This window comes from Equus caballus, chromosome 3 (assembly GCF_041296265.1).
Source record: "Equus caballus isolate H_3958 breed thoroughbred chromosome 3, TB-T2T, whole genome shotgun sequence".
NCBI lineage: Eukaryota > Metazoa > Chordata > Mammalia > Perissodactyla > Equidae > Equus > Equus caballus.
In genome coordinates, this window is record NC_091686.1 from 105,002,873 (window position 1) to 105,019,171 (window position 16,299).

Sequence of the window (16,299 nt, forward strand, 5' to 3'; positions counted from 1 at the left end):
GAGAGGGAGGAACAGGTCTGAGGCAGCCACTGCTGAGTTCATGGGACAAAGACCCTAGGCTTGTGGGGCTGAAACCAGATGGAAAAGAAAGCAGGACATGAGAGGGGACATGAAAGATAAACCTACCTCCCATGAGGTTACCTCCAGCCAGCCCTGACAAAGCTCTCAAGGTTTTGTTCTGGGCAAAGCTGCCCTGGCTATGGACCAAATGAAGATATGCTGTGAGCACCCTGGCCGTCTGCCCTCACTAGTCCCTTACTGCCTGCACCAAGGAATGACCTGGACTAGATGATCTGTACTGGAGCCCTGATCCAGGGGGTGGCATGGGGGTGGGCTCTCAGTCTAAAGTTCCATACCCCGCCCCCAGCTCACCTCCTCCAACCCCCGACTCTCAAACTCCAGCTCAGCTCTGGCTACTACATCTTCCTTACCCCATCAGCCCTTCAACGGCGGCTCCTTTCTGCCTTTCCCACAGAGTCTGAAATGGTGCTGTAGGGGAGGAAGAACCATTTCTCTACCCTCTAGGTCCTTGTGGCTTGTCTAAGAATTAAATTGACATGAGACAGAATAACAGGAGAAAAATCAAACCAAATTTAATAACATGTGTACATGAGAGAAACCCAGGAAAACTGAGTAACCCACTAAAATGGTGGAAGCCACTACCTTAAATACCACCTTCAGCTAAGGACAAAGGAGGATGTTGGGAGTAGTGGTTTAGGACTTCAAAGGGGTGAAAGGCAAATCATATGGAGATGGAATAGCAAATGTTTGGTAAACAAACGTTGACCATGCCTTGCAAAGACCATTGCAAAGAGATGGAGAGGACTTTGATTAAAATCTTCCTCCCTGTCTATCACATCCTTTTATTTTATACTATAATTATCTTATGGTATAGCTCCTTCCTGGAACAGGCCTTCTATCTTAAATTCTTTTAGGCAGTTAGGGGGAAGGTCAAAGTTTCTTTCAGAGTCTTTTGTTCTTAAAAATAATCAGGCCAAAGAGCTACATTTTGAGGTGAGAAATTCTGATCCCCCACAGTGCTAAGACTGGTGCTCTAAGTCTATTTAAAATAACAGACCAATAAAAACAAGGACAGTGACTCTTATTTAAAAGAGTGCTTTCTATGTGCCAATCACTGGCATAAGCCCTTTATGTATGTCCACTCATTTATTTCTCCTAACAGTATTATTATCCCTATTTCACAGATGAGGAGACTGAGGCAAAGAGGACACACAGTTAGAAAGCAGAGCTGGGATTCAAACCAGGAATTCTGGTTCCAGCACACATTTTTTCATATCTACATAATCAGAGAGAAAGAGAAGAACAATTTTAAAAGTGTAGACAGCTGTCTGCCATTCTTCTCAATTAGCTATGCCCTAGAGAGAGTGCATTATCTGGGAGGTGTAAATCTGGGATTTCCTTGGTCCTTCTCAATTCCTTCTAGCTTCTCAGACTCTCAGGATGTGACATCTTGGGGCATCGAATTTCATTCTAGTTTAAAAACATCGTATTTTTTCATGCAGCACAAATCCTTAGATGCAAGCCAACTGCATCATCTCATGTTCAACTGAAGAAATAGCTATCTGTTCCAGTGCTGGGAGAAAAGCTGGTGCGTGGGACTTAGTGAAAGATGGAGTGGATGCAATTCCACTATGGTATTATTTCTACTGTTGTTCTTTGAAAATGTAGAGTATGGCAGGTCCATATTGGATGGCATGGGCTAGCCTGGGTACCGAATCATCATTTAGAGCATCGTAGTGCATTTCCTCACCTCTCTGCCTTTTGCTGGTTGGTCTCTGTTCTTGGCTTGCCCTGACTTCTTCTTTGAATGGCTGATACCTGCTCATCCTTCCAAATTCAGCTCAGGCAGGCATCACTCCTCCAGGAAGTCTTTCTTTACCCACTCTGGCTGAATTGAACGTTCTGCTCTGTACTCTATGGAATGCATTGCTCTGCATGGTCAAGGTCTCTCAACTTGTCTGGCTCCTTCACTGTGAGGGTCAATTCCTTGAAGGTAGGATGGTGATTTTTTTTTTTTTTTCCAGTTCATAATAGTTTACATCATTGTGAAATTTCAGCTGTACATTCTTTCTTTTTTTTTCTTCTGCTTTTTCTCCCCAAATACCCCCAGTATATAGTTGTATATTTTAGTTGTGGTCCTTCTAGTTGTGGCACATGGGACACCACCTCAGCACGGCCTGATGGAGGGGTGCCCTGTCCACGCCCAGGATCCGAACCCTGGGCCGCCAAAGTGGAGCACGCGAACCTAACCACTCGGCCACAGGACCAGCCCCGAGTACATTATTTCTTGTCCGTCCCTGTGTAAGTGTTCCCCTTTGTCCCCTGTGACCACCCCCAACTCCCCTTCCCCAAGTAACCACTGAACTGTTTTCTTTGTTCATGTGTTTGTTTATCTTCCACATATGAGTGAAACCTTATGGTGTTTGTCTTTCTCTATCTGGCTTATATCGCTGAACATAATACCCTCCAGGTCCACCCATGTTGTTGCAAATGGGATGATTTTGTCTTTTTTTATGGCTGAGTAGTATTCCATTGTATACATATATACACCACATCTTCTTTAGGTGGGATGGTGAGTTTTATCTCTATAATTCCCGAAGGCTAACCCACACCTGGTTCCTAATAGGTTCGAACAACTGTTTATTGAGTGGATATGGAGAGTGTTTGAGTGTGTGCTGCCCCTCTATCTGGGATGACTTTCCCTTCTCCAGTGTGTGCACACGCATGCACACACCCACGCCCCGCAATCCAAATCGTATTCCCCCTCAGTCTTCAGCTAGATCCTCCTGCCACACATGCCCACTGCACACTATACTTCCTCTCCTCCAAGACACATCGCTCAAGTTATTATTTTCTCAACGTTTGTCTTCCTGGCCAGGCTGTCAGCCCCTTAGTGACAGAAACCTCATCTGCTGCCCCTTCCAGCATCTACCATGGTGTTGGGCACCCAGGAGGCACTCATCAAAGCTTGTTTAATAAGTGAGTAAGCAAATAAGTCTGTGGATAATTACATTTTTGAGTTCCCCAAGGTCAAGACTTCCATTTATAGCCAAATATTGGGGTCACCACCCAGGAAGAGTGAGGCAAGACAAGTGCCAAGGGCCCAGAATTTAAGAAGGCACTCACTTCAGGTGCCAGCTGTGCACTTGCACAAGCTTAGCCTGGGAGCAAGGCCTCCTTCTGTTTGGGGCTTGGGGACCTCTCTTGCCTCCATCTAGTCCTGGCCCTGTTCCCACTCTCTCTTTATATACCTCAGGCTTCTTTTGATGCAGGCAACAGAAGTCTAACACGTACCTCTTAATCAAAAGGCTGGAATTGATTGGCTCGTATAATAAAACCACAAGGAGAGCTGGGCTTAGGGGTTCCTGGGACCAGGAATTCCAATATTATTGCAACTCTCTCTGTTTCTCTTTCTTCTCCATTTCCCTTCACTCCTCTCTCAGACCAGCTCAGCTTATAGAATCTCCTATTGGTTCTGTTTCTCTGAAGAATCCTGATGAACACCATGCTGATCAAAGCTTCTTAAGAAAATGGATTCCTACTTCCTCCTCCTCAGAACCCTTATCCGGCCTCACTGTGCATTTGGTGTGTGGAGACAGTGGCAGGCAACTTTCCCAGGTGTCCTCTACACTCTGAGGCTCCATCTTTCATCTCGATCTCTCCGCTCGTGGTGCTAAGACCACCCAGAGGGCATGGGGCTCCTGAATCCTTCAAGGGGCTGCAGATTCCACAACTCCTGGAACACTTGCTCCAAATAATGCAGGGGAGCCACCGAGGCTGGGAGGGAAATGGTGGCCGAGATGAAAAGGAATAGCTGGCGCTCTTTCAAAGGCACAGCCCATCGGGGAGAAGCAGAGGAGTTTAGTCACTCTCAGCAACCCACCCAGAGCCTCCAGGAGTGTTACTTCTCTTTAAAGACAAGAGGGGCTCGAGAAGAAGGGAGAACCTGAGAACACACAGCAACCCACTGTTTCCTCCTCTCCTCTCTTGGCACCCTCACTTGTCCAGGGTGTTTTCAGATTGTCAGAGAAAAATCAAGTAGCCAGGACCATGGACTGCTCTGGAGTCAGAACTCCAGCTCCCTCCTGACCAGCTGGGTGTGCCCTTGGTCAGCTGGTTCAGCCTCTTGAAAACGGTTCCTTCCTCTGTAAAAAGAGGATCATTACACCTGCCTCACAGACACCTTGTGAGGTTTATGAAATAGGGTAAGGCATGTAAAGCTCTCAGGAGAGTGCTTTACACAGGAGCTGCCCAACAAATCTCAGCCGTCGTGGTGGCGGCCACTGCGATGATCACTACAGAGGGAGGGCCAGTCTGTGCAGGGGACAGGCACACCAGCTGGCGATCCTTTCTTCCTCCCAAGTGCTGTGGTTCTTAAACTTCAGTGTGCATGAGACTCACCTGGAGGACTGGTTAAAACAGGTTGCCAGGCCCCACCCTCAGAGTTTCTGAGGGGCAGGGCAGGGCCTGAGAATCTGCATTCCCAACAGGGTCCCAGGTGCTGCTGCTACTCTAGGGGCCACACTCTGAGAACCACTGTTCTCAGGTAGCAGTACTCGGGCCTGGGTGCACATGAAAATCACCAGGGAGTTTATAAATGCCCCGAGATTCTGACTGAAGTGGTTTGGGTGAGGCCTAGGCATCAGCATTTTTAATGCTTCCCTTATTTTCCCCACATGCAGCCAGTGAAGAATCGTGGTTCTAATGGCTGTGTGGGGACTATGGCAGTGCTCGTGGTGTCTGAGTTAGGAGACTGGGGGCCCTGCCAGCTCAGCTGCATATCCTTCCGGAGAGGATCTAGTTGGGCTCCCACAGTCAGTTGAAAATTTCCCTCTCCTGGGTTCCTTCTCTCAGCCTTGACCCACTTTTTCCACCTTGGCTGTCTCCTGCTGTCCATTCAGGGTTCTGTGAGGTCCCCACCCAAGCCCTCAGCCCCAAGATCCAGGCTAAGGCTGACTGGGGTGGCAGGCCCTCTGCTCACTGGCTTCCATCTCTGGGTCCGAATCTTTCTCTGTGTTGGGCTTCTGGGGCTGGGAGGCCAGCCACTGACCACTGGGTCCCCGCAGCCTCTGGGATCTGACCTGAGCCGGTCCACTGTCCTCATGCCTACCTCTGGGCAGAGGGTGGGAGCTTCCCCTCAGACTTGCCCCAGTGCCCGCTCCCTCTGCACCCAGCTCACGCATCTGGGCTTCTGCTTCCTTTGTGAATCCTGTGATGTTCTAGGTATTAATTTAAAACACCAGCAAGATGTTGAGAAGGAAAGCCTTACATTTAAATTTCGGAAAGGGACCCTCCTTACCCTTTGATGTTCATAACACAAACAGATCTTCAAAGGGTGTAATACTTACCTCGGCACCTCAGCTCCTTGAAAGAAAAAATGCTCCATTGCTGAAATGCCTCATTTCTAATTAGAGCCTTTGCCAGGCTGAGGATGCTGTGGAAATGCCCCTCCCATCTCCTCCCTCAACCCTCCCCAGCCCTGCTGCCTCAGAGCCTGGTTTGCCTCCCCCATTGCACCTTGAGTCAAGTCTCCCCACTCCCTACCCCCATCTTTCCTTCCATGCGACCCACTCAGATGACAGGACCCTCAGGAAACAGAGTCAACTTCCAACTGCCCCCGGGGATAGAGGTGGGTGGGGTGATATTTTTCTTTTAAATTATTTCCAGCATATTTCCAAGGCTCAGGAGGGACATTTTCTCTACTGCCGAGGGCCACTCCAGGCCCAGGTTATCTCCTTCCGCAGTAGTCAGGACATGATGGGCTGTGCTGCTGTAACAGGTGCATCCCCACATCTCAGAGGCTTACCCCATAAAGGGTTTCTTCTCACTGAGTTAAATCTGATGCAGGCTGGGCATTCCTCCTCTATCCTGAAGCTGCCCTATCTTGAAACTGTGGACCCCAATGTCCCCATGTCACTGTGTGAGAAGAAGAGAGGGATGGAAGAGGCACACTGGCTCTTAGCCACTGGAGCCAGTGACACATGTCGTCTTTGCTCCCAGTCCATTGTAGTCTGAAGTAGTCGTGTGGCCCCAAGCGGATCGTAGGAAGTACATGGAATTTGGGGTGAGCACTAACTGCTACATCTTCTCTTCTGGTTGGTGTGGTTCAGGGAACATACACTGCTTTCATGGTATCACCCTGCATTCCTAAGACCAGTCTTGGTGGGACGGTGTGCTGTCAATTCTCCACTTACCCCTCCAGATCCATACTCTGTCCTTCTGGGACCTGGGCTCTGCTTGATTCTTCTGCCCTTTGACTTCCAGTTGGGTTTGGTCCATGGAAAACAAGCACTGGGAAATCACCAGCAGGAATGGGAAGTCACCAGCAGGAAACCAGGAGGCTGGAGGAGAGGGGAGGGAGAAGGCTCGGTGTCCCACTCTCCCTGCTGAGCCTCGGCAGGGCTGCTTCCTCTCTCTCCAGCTACAGCGCCTGGAAGGCGCCTTCATTCCCTACACGCTCATCAGATTCCACCAACTCCACTTCCTCCCCTTGGCCCTTCTGCCATCCTGCTGTTGCTGGTCCCTAGGTGCTTCATCATCCTTTATTGGTTCCCTAAACTCCGCCCAAGCCTCTGAAAGTAGCATCTTCATCTTCATTAACCTCTTTTCAACTCCCATTTGAATGAACCATCTTTCAACTTGGAAAGATCATTGGAGCAGGACTGTCTCTCAGCCCAGCCCCAATAACGATAACCTCTAATGTGTGTGGGGCAGTGACTGGTGCCAGGCACCATTCTAAACTCTTTTTCTGTACTGACAAATATAATCCTGATGATAATCCTTTGAGATAGATAGTATAATTTTCCTCAGTTTTCAGACAAAGAAACCAAGAAACAGAGAGGACAAACAACTTGCCTAAGATAACACAGCTCTGAATGGTAGCACTTGGATTTGAATCCAGGATGTCTAGCTTAAGAGTCCTTGCTCCTAACATCTATCATACTATGCTCATTCCAACCCTTAGATTCAAGAATAGGTTCTCATACGTGTTGAGACAATGAACCCAAGCCACATAGGTCTATGGACTTGCCAAGTGTTCCTCTGTCCTTCATCTCCTTGTTTCATTGATGGCTCTGGCTCCTGGACTCTTTAACTCCTAGGCTCCAGGGAGGCTGTAGTTATATGATCTGTCTCTTCTGTCCTATGGTTATATCATACATTCTTTTTTTTCCCCAGCTCCTCAGTTCAGCAAAGTATTGCTCTTTGTTTTGGGTTAAATTGTGTTCCTCAAAAAGGTGTGTTGAAGTCCCAACCCCCAGTACCTCAGAATGTGCCCTTATTTGGAAATAGGGTGGCTACTGATGTAATTAGTTAAGATGAGGTCATACTGGAGTAGGGAGGGCCTTAACCCAAGATGACTGGTGTCTTTATAAGAAGAGGGAAATTTGGACACAGACATGCGCAGAAGAACACCACGTAAAGACAGAGGCAGACACTGGAGTGATGAATCTACAAGCCAAGGAGTGCCAAGCATTACCTGCAGCCACCCAGAGGTTAGGCTACTCCCTCTCAGCCTCCAGAAGGAACCAACCCCACAGACGCCTTGATTTTGGACATGTAACCTCCAGAAGTATGAGACAACAAATTTTTATTGTTTTAAGCCACCCAGTTTGTGGCACTTTGCTATGGCAGCCCTAGTAAAGGAATGTACTCTGCGTTGCCATGGTTACCGCCCCTTAAGAGACAGACAGACTTGTTAAGGGCTATAGCAAGAGAACGGGATTGAAGATAAGGGATCAAGTCAAGAAAAAGAAAGTGACATGGGAGAAATGCAAATCAAACCCACCTCGCACCCACGAGGATGGCTGCCATCAAAAAAACAGCAAATAACAAGTGTTGGTGAGGTTGTGGAGAAACTGGAACCCTTGTGCACTGTTGGTGGGAATGTAAAATGGTGCAGCCACAACGGAAAACAGTATGGAGGTTCCTCAAAAAATTAAACATAGAATTACCGTATGATCCAGCAATCCCACTTCTGGGTGTACACCAAAAAGAACTGAAAGCAGTGTTTTGAAGAGATATTTGTACATCCATGTTCATAGCAGCATTTTTCACAATAGCTAAAAGCAACCCAAGTGTCCATCAACACATAAATGGATAAGCAAAATATGGCATATATATACAATGGAATATTACTGAGCTTTAAAAAGGAAGGACATTCTGACACATGCTACAACACGGATGAAGATTGAGGACATCATGCTAAGTGAAATGAGCTAGTCATGAAAAGACAAATACTGAATGATTCCACCTATCTGACGTACTCAGAGGAGTCAAATTCATGGAAACAGAAAGTAGAATGGTGACTGCCAGGGGCTGAGGAGAGGGGGGAATGGAAGCTATTGTTTAATGGGCATCCAGTTTCAGTTTTGCAAGATGGAAAGAGTTCTGGAGGTCAGTTGAACAACACTATGGATGTATTTAACTACTGAACTCCACACTTAAAAATGGTTAGGACAGTAAATTTTATGTTATGTTTATTTTACCACAGCTAAATTTTTTTTAATTAAAAAAAAGAAGAAACAGTAGACTTATGAGAGAGATAGAGAATGAAAATCTAGGTCCTTCGTTCAGCCCTGGTCAGTGAGCTGTGGCTGAAGCACAGAATGGCGCCACCCAGGCCCATTCTTTCACCACGTTCTGTGAGAGGTGGTTCCTGAAGAAGAGAGGGTAAATGAGGTGGACATCCCCCCAAACCTAAACTCCTTCAGAGCTTAAGACTGGCTCTAGACTAGTAATGCCCTGCTTAAAATAGAGGAATAAAAGCATGGCTCTTTTTTGGTTGTTTTTCTTTAAAATTGTATTTTTTGAATAGGTAATACATGCATACTGTCAAAATTCCAAAAGTATAAAGGGCTATACGGTGTGCAAGTAAAATTTCCTTGTACCCTGGCCCAGCCACCAGTTTCTCGCCTCTGAGGCAACCACTGATTTCTTTCGCGTCCTTCCAGAGGAAGGTAGATTTGTTCCACACCCCCACCCTCTTTTCTCTACCCAAATTGTAGCTTTCTAAGCCCATTATTCTGTCTTTTGCTTTATCACTAAAAATATATCCTGGAGATCATTACATACATGTGTATGTAGATATCCTTCCTTCTTCTCCTGTTCTTCTCCTCTTTCCCTTGTAGAGAAATATATGTATTAACTGACATGAAAGGGGCCACAGAGAGCCGGTGGTCTGACACCCTGCTTCAGAATGACCAGCTTTTGAAAGTCACCACTACTTCCCCCTCTCACTGTTTATTTTTTTAAATTTCAAACAAAAATAGAGAGACTAGTACAATGAAGCTCCTATACCCATCACCCAGATGCAATCATTATCAAGATTTTATGACATTTACTTTATCCATTTAAATGTTCTCTTTTTTTGTTTGTTCTTGGCTGATGTATTCCACAACAAACCCTAGGCACCAGGTCACTTCCCCCCTACATTCTTCACTTTGCAGCTCTAAAACCAGTCAACACTGTTTCTACATAACCACACAGTTAGGATTGCACCTAACAGAATTAACAGCAATTCTCTGACACCATCTGATGCCCAGTCTGTAAACAAATTTCCCCAATTGTCGCAAAAGTGTCCCTTTTATAGCTGGTTTGTTCAAAAAGATCCCTATGTTCCATATGGTTATTATGTCTCTTCACTCTCTTTAATCTTTTTTTTTTAATTCTCTTTTAATCTTGACTATTCCCTCTGCCATCTTTATTTCACACTGCTAACTTGTAGAAATTGGATCAGCTGTGCTGTAAAAGGGCCCACATTCTGGATTTGTCTCTTTGACCCCTTGTGATACCATTCAAGTCATTTTACTTGTTCCCCTATTCCTCCATAATTCCTGCAAAGGGAAGTCAGCCCCAGGGGCACTATTGGCATGCGTGGCAGGAACACCTCCTGGTGGCACTTCCTGCTGCGTATTGCATCATGTCAGGAAACACACAATGTCCTACCTTCGGTGATGCTAAGATTGATCATTGGTTCAGGTGGTGACAGCCTCATCCCTCTGTGTTCAAGTTCCCCATCAATCTTTCATCTAACGAGTTCATCCATTGATGATCATTGTCTGAATCAATTCTTCCCCTAGGAGTTACAAAATGATGACTTTTTCATTCTCTCATTCCTTCCACATTTATTAGGCAGAATTCTTCTGCCTGTTTTTAAAGAGCCGGAGAACCCACCTTATCCACAAGTCTCGCTCTGAATGACTTAAGGCTATTCTAAAACTCAAATTCTTTCCTAAAAGACCTTGGTCCTCTACCATTGAGGACATTCCAAAGACTGTGCCTTGACTCAGAAGGCAAGTCTGAGAGGGGAATTCTAAAAATTATTTCCCCAGGGTGGCATCACTGGTGTCACAGTGCAAAGTGCCTGATCATTTGGGCATATAATGTCTAATAGTTCTGCTTAAAACAGAAATCAACCACAGTACTTTACTACCATACCCTCATATATATATGTATATATACACACAGAGAAATGTTGCAAACCAGATCAAGAATTAAATCCTCATGCAGATCTTACTATATGTAGCATTCTTTCAAAAGCCTATACTCCCAGTTCCTGCCACTGGAGCACCCATCTCGAGAGAGGCCAGCTAGGGGTGGTGACATGACGTCCTGCTAAGAGTTCTGGGAAGCTATTGGTCAGGAACAAGACACCCCTGAAGCAATCTTCTCTCTTCAAAAAGGAATCTAAGAACAGGGCTTTGAAGAAATCCACATTTTAACAACCCTCTTGCTCATCAGCTTTCCTGGGTTTGTCAGAGCAAGCCCTCTGGTCTTCCTTTCCCACCTGCTTTCGCACAGATGAGAGTAATTGCCCGGGGATCACCTTTGGCTGAAAGGAGAGGTTTTAGAATGCCCCTGCCGTGGATGCCCTCACTTATATTTGTCTACTTGACACTTCTTTCTCATCTCTGAGCTGCTCACTAGGGATTAGCCTGACTGAAGGGAAGGTGTCATTTTATTTTCACTTAGGTTGAAAAAAAATCAATCTCAGAAACAAATCAATTCCAAACCCAATAAGATCAGAGACTGTGAGAGTTGGAAAGGGATGTGTGGGAATATCCAGGCCATCAGACTTAGAATTTTTAAGCTAAAAGTCATCATGGAGAGCTTATAATCGATTCTCTATTTAGAGATGTAGAAACCGAGGCTCCGAGGGATGGAGGAACTTACCCAGGACCCCATGGCAAAGTTAAGACTTGGGACCAGGTCTCCCCATTAGATCATGAACTTCTCCTCCCCACATTTTACACATTAGAAGAGGTCCAGAGGGGGTCATGTCACTTGTCCAAGTTCAAAGAGTTAGGCACTACCAGCCTACTATGTGCCAGGTACCATGCCAGGCGTGTAATTACACCACGCTGCTTCCGAAATGAGTAAATGTGTCCTTAGTACTATTCTTCATATGCCGTGCAGCTGTTTCCCACAGAGAAGCTCATCTGATGTTGTAAATATTCAGCATTTTGTCACTGCAGCTAATTTATCTCCGAATGGGTAAAATTCACTCACTGTGCTTTTTAAGGAAATTTTTGGCTCTATCAAAATATTCTCCAGATGAAACAATCATCACAGATTCTCCAAAGTATGCCATTCCCTTCCTGTGAGAAGAGCATGGAACGGGGAGTCTAGAGGCCCAAGTTCTAGCCCTGACCCTTCGCCCCCAGCTGAGTGACCTGAGCCAAGGCCCTTGGCCTTCTCCGGCCTCAGATGCCTCCTGTGTACAAGGGGGTTAGATTAGTTTAGTGGTTTCCAGCTGGGCTTACAGCAAAAGCTTCTGCTTAGAAAGATTCGTTCAGATATCGATGTCCTTGATGAATTAATGTTATCTCCCCTCTTTGTAAAAGTTAATTGTACATCCATAACTGTAATAGCTTTTGATCCGAATAATATGCCATAAGGATAGATGACTCCAGCCCCCGATAGTGAACATTAACATTTAGCACACATAGTTTTGTCCTTGGTAAATGGCAACTTTTCGCAGGCTATCAGAACACCGAGAGCAGTTCTTAGACCTCTATTCCTACCTGATGGAACTCCGCTTCTAAAATTCTTAAGGGACTGAATCCTGTGATCTTCCTGAGAGGGAAATGTTTGAAGTTTCACCCACTGGTCAGTCCCAAAGCTTGTTTTTAAAATGTGGCTTGCAGCCTTAATACTTCAAACCAGGGAACTGGCTTAGTCTAGGTTCCTTTAGGCTAAAGGCTGACCCTGAAACAAGCATTGAGGGACATGTCATTTATTTGGGAGGTGATGCGAGAGGGAGGAAGTGAGACAGAGAAAAGAAGAAAGCCAGTTAAGAGGTGTTAGTGAGTGGACTGCTGCTGTACACAACTGGGGCTGAGTCTCATGGAGCAAGAAACCTGGGGTCTTTCCCCACCAACTCCCATGCCCTACTGGCTGGGGGATGCTCGTTGGGGTTAGCTCCCTGGCAATTCTGACTTGCCCCATGAGTGCAAGGTCAGAGACCCCGGATGCATCTGCTTCTTGGGAACTGCCTGTAGGGTGGGAACTGACCTCTAGGGTAGGCGGTGGGGATGTCAGTGGGACATTCCAGAGAGACTAACCAGAAAGGATCTCACTGTTAAAAGTCACGACAAATATCCATTCACTGATTCAACAAGTATTGGTTGCCAGGTGCTACTCTAGGTGCTTGGACACATCAGTGAACAAAAGGGACACAGACCCCTGCTTTTGTGCAGTGTATATTCCAACAGGAGAAGAAAGAAACCCATAATATGCATGATAAATAAGTGAATGATACATAGTGTTACAGAATAGTATTCACAATAAATATGTAAACTATAGAGTGCTGGGGAGCGTAAAAGGGATTGGGAGGGCTAGGCTTGATGTAGAGAGGTTGCAGTTTTAAATGTGGAGATTAGGGGAGGCTCTTTAAGAAAAGATTTGAAGGAGGCAATGGAAGAAGCATGAGGAAATCTGGTGGAAGAGAGTTCGAGGCGGAGAGAACAAACTCTTAAAGTGGAAGCATGAGGAGGCCCAATGCATTCCTGGAGCAGTGAGGAGGCCATTGTGCCTGCAGCAGAGAGAACAGGAGAGAAAGGAAAAGGTCGTGAGGTCAGAGATGGTAAAGGTCAGATCATGGAGGATGTTCTGGGTCTTTGGCTTTTATTCCAAGGCCAACAGAAGACACGGGAGACTTCTGAGAGAAAGAAGGACACAATCTGCCTTGTGTTCTAACAGGATCACTCTGACTAGTGTGCGGAGAATAGACTGAAGTGGGGTGTATCAGTTATCCATGCTGCGTAACTAATTACCAGAAACTTAGCTTAAAACAACACAAATTTATTCCCTCAGTTTCCTGGGTCAGTTGACCACATATGGGTTAGCAAGATCCTCTGCTTGGGGTCCCACCAGGCTGAAATCAAGGTGTTGGCTGGGCCTACAGTCTCATGTGAGGCTCAGGGTCCTCTCCCAGGCTCACTGGTTGTTGGCAGAATTCATATCCTTGTGGTTGTAGAACTGAGATCCCACTTTCTTGCCAACTGTTCCCTGGGGATGGCTCTTAGATCCTAGAGGCCACACTCAAGTACTTGCCACGTGGTCCCCTTAACAGACAGTTAACAACATGGCTGTTTTCTTTTTCAAGGCCACAAGGAGAAGCTCTCTCACACTTCAAATTTCTTCCTTCTGGAAGGACCCAGTCCCTTTGAAGGGCTCACCTGATTAGGCAAGGACCGACTAAGATACCCCTCAAAGTTAACTGATTAATAAACTAATCACAGGTGTGACATCCATTTTACAAGTCCTGCCCACACTCAGGGGAGGGGAGGATACAGGGCCATCTTAGAATTCTGCCTACCACAGGGGACAAAAGTAGAAGCCAAGAATTCTCTTAGGAGGATGTCGTCATAATCCGGGCAAGAGCAGAGAGTGGCTTAGACATTGGTGATAACAGTGGAAGGTGTGAGAGGGGTTCAAAGTCTGGAGATATTTGGAGGGTAGGGTCCATTGGTTTCCTGCCAGCTTGACTGTTAGGTGTGAGAGAAAGAGAGGAGGCAAGGATGATGCCAAGGATTTTAGCCTGAGCTGAAGGTAGGAGGGAGTTGTCACCTGCTGGTAATAAAATCACAACCCAAGGTAGCCATGCCACTTTGTGCCAAGTGAGTGGTATGAACGAAGAAGAAGACAAAGGGGGAAGTAATCCACCCAAACTGGCAAGGTCAGGGAAGCACTGAAGGGTGGGGGCAAACTCAAAATAGGTCTAGAAATAACGGTAGTGTTTAGATAGGTGAAGAGAAGCGAAGAGGATGTTCCACAAGGGTTGAAGGTGGGCAGAGGGACGGAGAGGGGCAGGAGGGCACTAATGGTATTTTGAGGGGCATGAGTAGATGAGTTGGGCTGAAATGGAGGGTCATTGGGTGAGCAATAGGGGAAGGAAGCCAGGGATAAACCTTAGAGGAGATTCAGCCTCAAGCTAAGGCCATGATCCTCTAGGACAAACAGATTTTATTTTAGAGAAATATTCACAAGAGATGATATAACAACATCCAGCAGATACTCACTACACAACTACTGTATTAATTTGCTAGGGCTGCCTTAACAAAGGACTGCAGACTGGGCGGCTTAAGCAACAGAAATGTATTTTTTCACAGTTCTGGGGGCTGGAAGTCCAAGATCAAGGTTATCCACAGGGTTAGTTTCTTCTGAGGGCTCTTCCTTTGGCTTATAGATGGCCATCTTCTTCCTGCATCCCCACACAGTCTTCCCTCTGTGCAGGTCTGTTTCTTAATTTCTTCTTATAAGGACACCAGTGATGTTGGATTAGGGCCTCCCATATATCCTCATTTTATCTTAATCATCTCTCTAAAGACCCCATCTCCAAATACAGTCACATTCTGAGGGGTTGGGGGTTAGCACTTCAGCATATGACTTTTGAGGGCACACAATTCAGCCCACAACACCTACTATGTTTGTGTAATCACGTCAGGCATTCTAGAGACTAGACAAGCAACTGCCCTCACTCGTCTTCCCATTCCTTTGCTGGAAACACATTGGGAACTGGCTGTACCAAGTTCTCTGACGCTCACTCACTGCAATTATTCTCCTCATCATTGAAAACAACTGTGTTTGGCAAGAGCTGGTACAAAGTTAATGGGGAGCCCAAACAGACCGAGGAGTCACATGTTTAGGCAGTGGAGAAACAGGAGTGACCCTTCTGAGGTTCTCAGTCCACTGCCTAACTTGTTCCCCAAAGCCACAGACCTAACTTGCATAAGGCACAGATTGGCAGAAACCAAGTCCTGCCCTCTTGATTACAAAAGCCAAATGATGGTTTTGTGCTTGGGTATTTTATGTCTGTAATGTGAGTCTACACCAAGTGGGAGCACAAATAAAAATAAAAAATAACCATTTTAGAAAGCAGATTTTGCTTATTCTGCAAGATAAATCACCAGAGCTGCCATTTTCCTAGTAATTTCAAAACCAGATATTGGTTATATTTTTTCTAAACACAATTGTCTTCATTTGAGCTTCTCAAAGGGAGTGTGCCTATACAGGTTTTCACTTAACCCAGCAAGGGCAGCAAGCTGCGTGCCCCTTACCCCTGTTTACCAATATTCCAGCATCACATTGACGGGCTTAAGTGGCTCGATGTTCTCCAGGGCACATACGCTAGCCAGAAAGTTCAGAAGCTGGCAGCTCGCATTTGCCCAAATTGATTCCACATCTGCCTTAAGTAAACCGCTCCCTCTGATACAAGCAGACTTGCTTTTTTTTCCTCCCCTTGCAAGTCAGTGTAAGCTATTAGAGGTTGAAAATAAAGAGGCTATTTTAGAAAAGAAGAAAAACAAGTTAAAGGTCAGTCTGGGGTTCAGAATACTGCTGTGGGTTACTGTTCCTTCTTTGAAGACAACTGAATAGCTTTGCTAAGTTATAAGACATTTCAACCTGGCTCATTTGCTCACACTGCACTACCCTTTAGCGTGAAAATCTTGTTACAGTAAAAGTCTCAACCAACAGAAACATCAGGAAACCTCATCTGTCCAGAATAATGCAGCAGAAGAAAGCAAATACCAAAAACCCCCCGGGGCAGCCAAAATATCACAAAGCCCTTGCGATTTATCCAGACCAGAGCCTCTAAGTCCACAATTAAAGACGTTTACTTTCATTCGATGCCAGATTCCAGAATTTTGGCTAACTGCTTTCCAATCTCACTGCAGACTAGAAGCAGCAATCTGGAGATGAAGCCGGAGACTGCCCCTTACAGCTGTGAGGCAGGGCAGAGATAAGAAAAACAGAAAAGCCAGAAATCTCACAGGC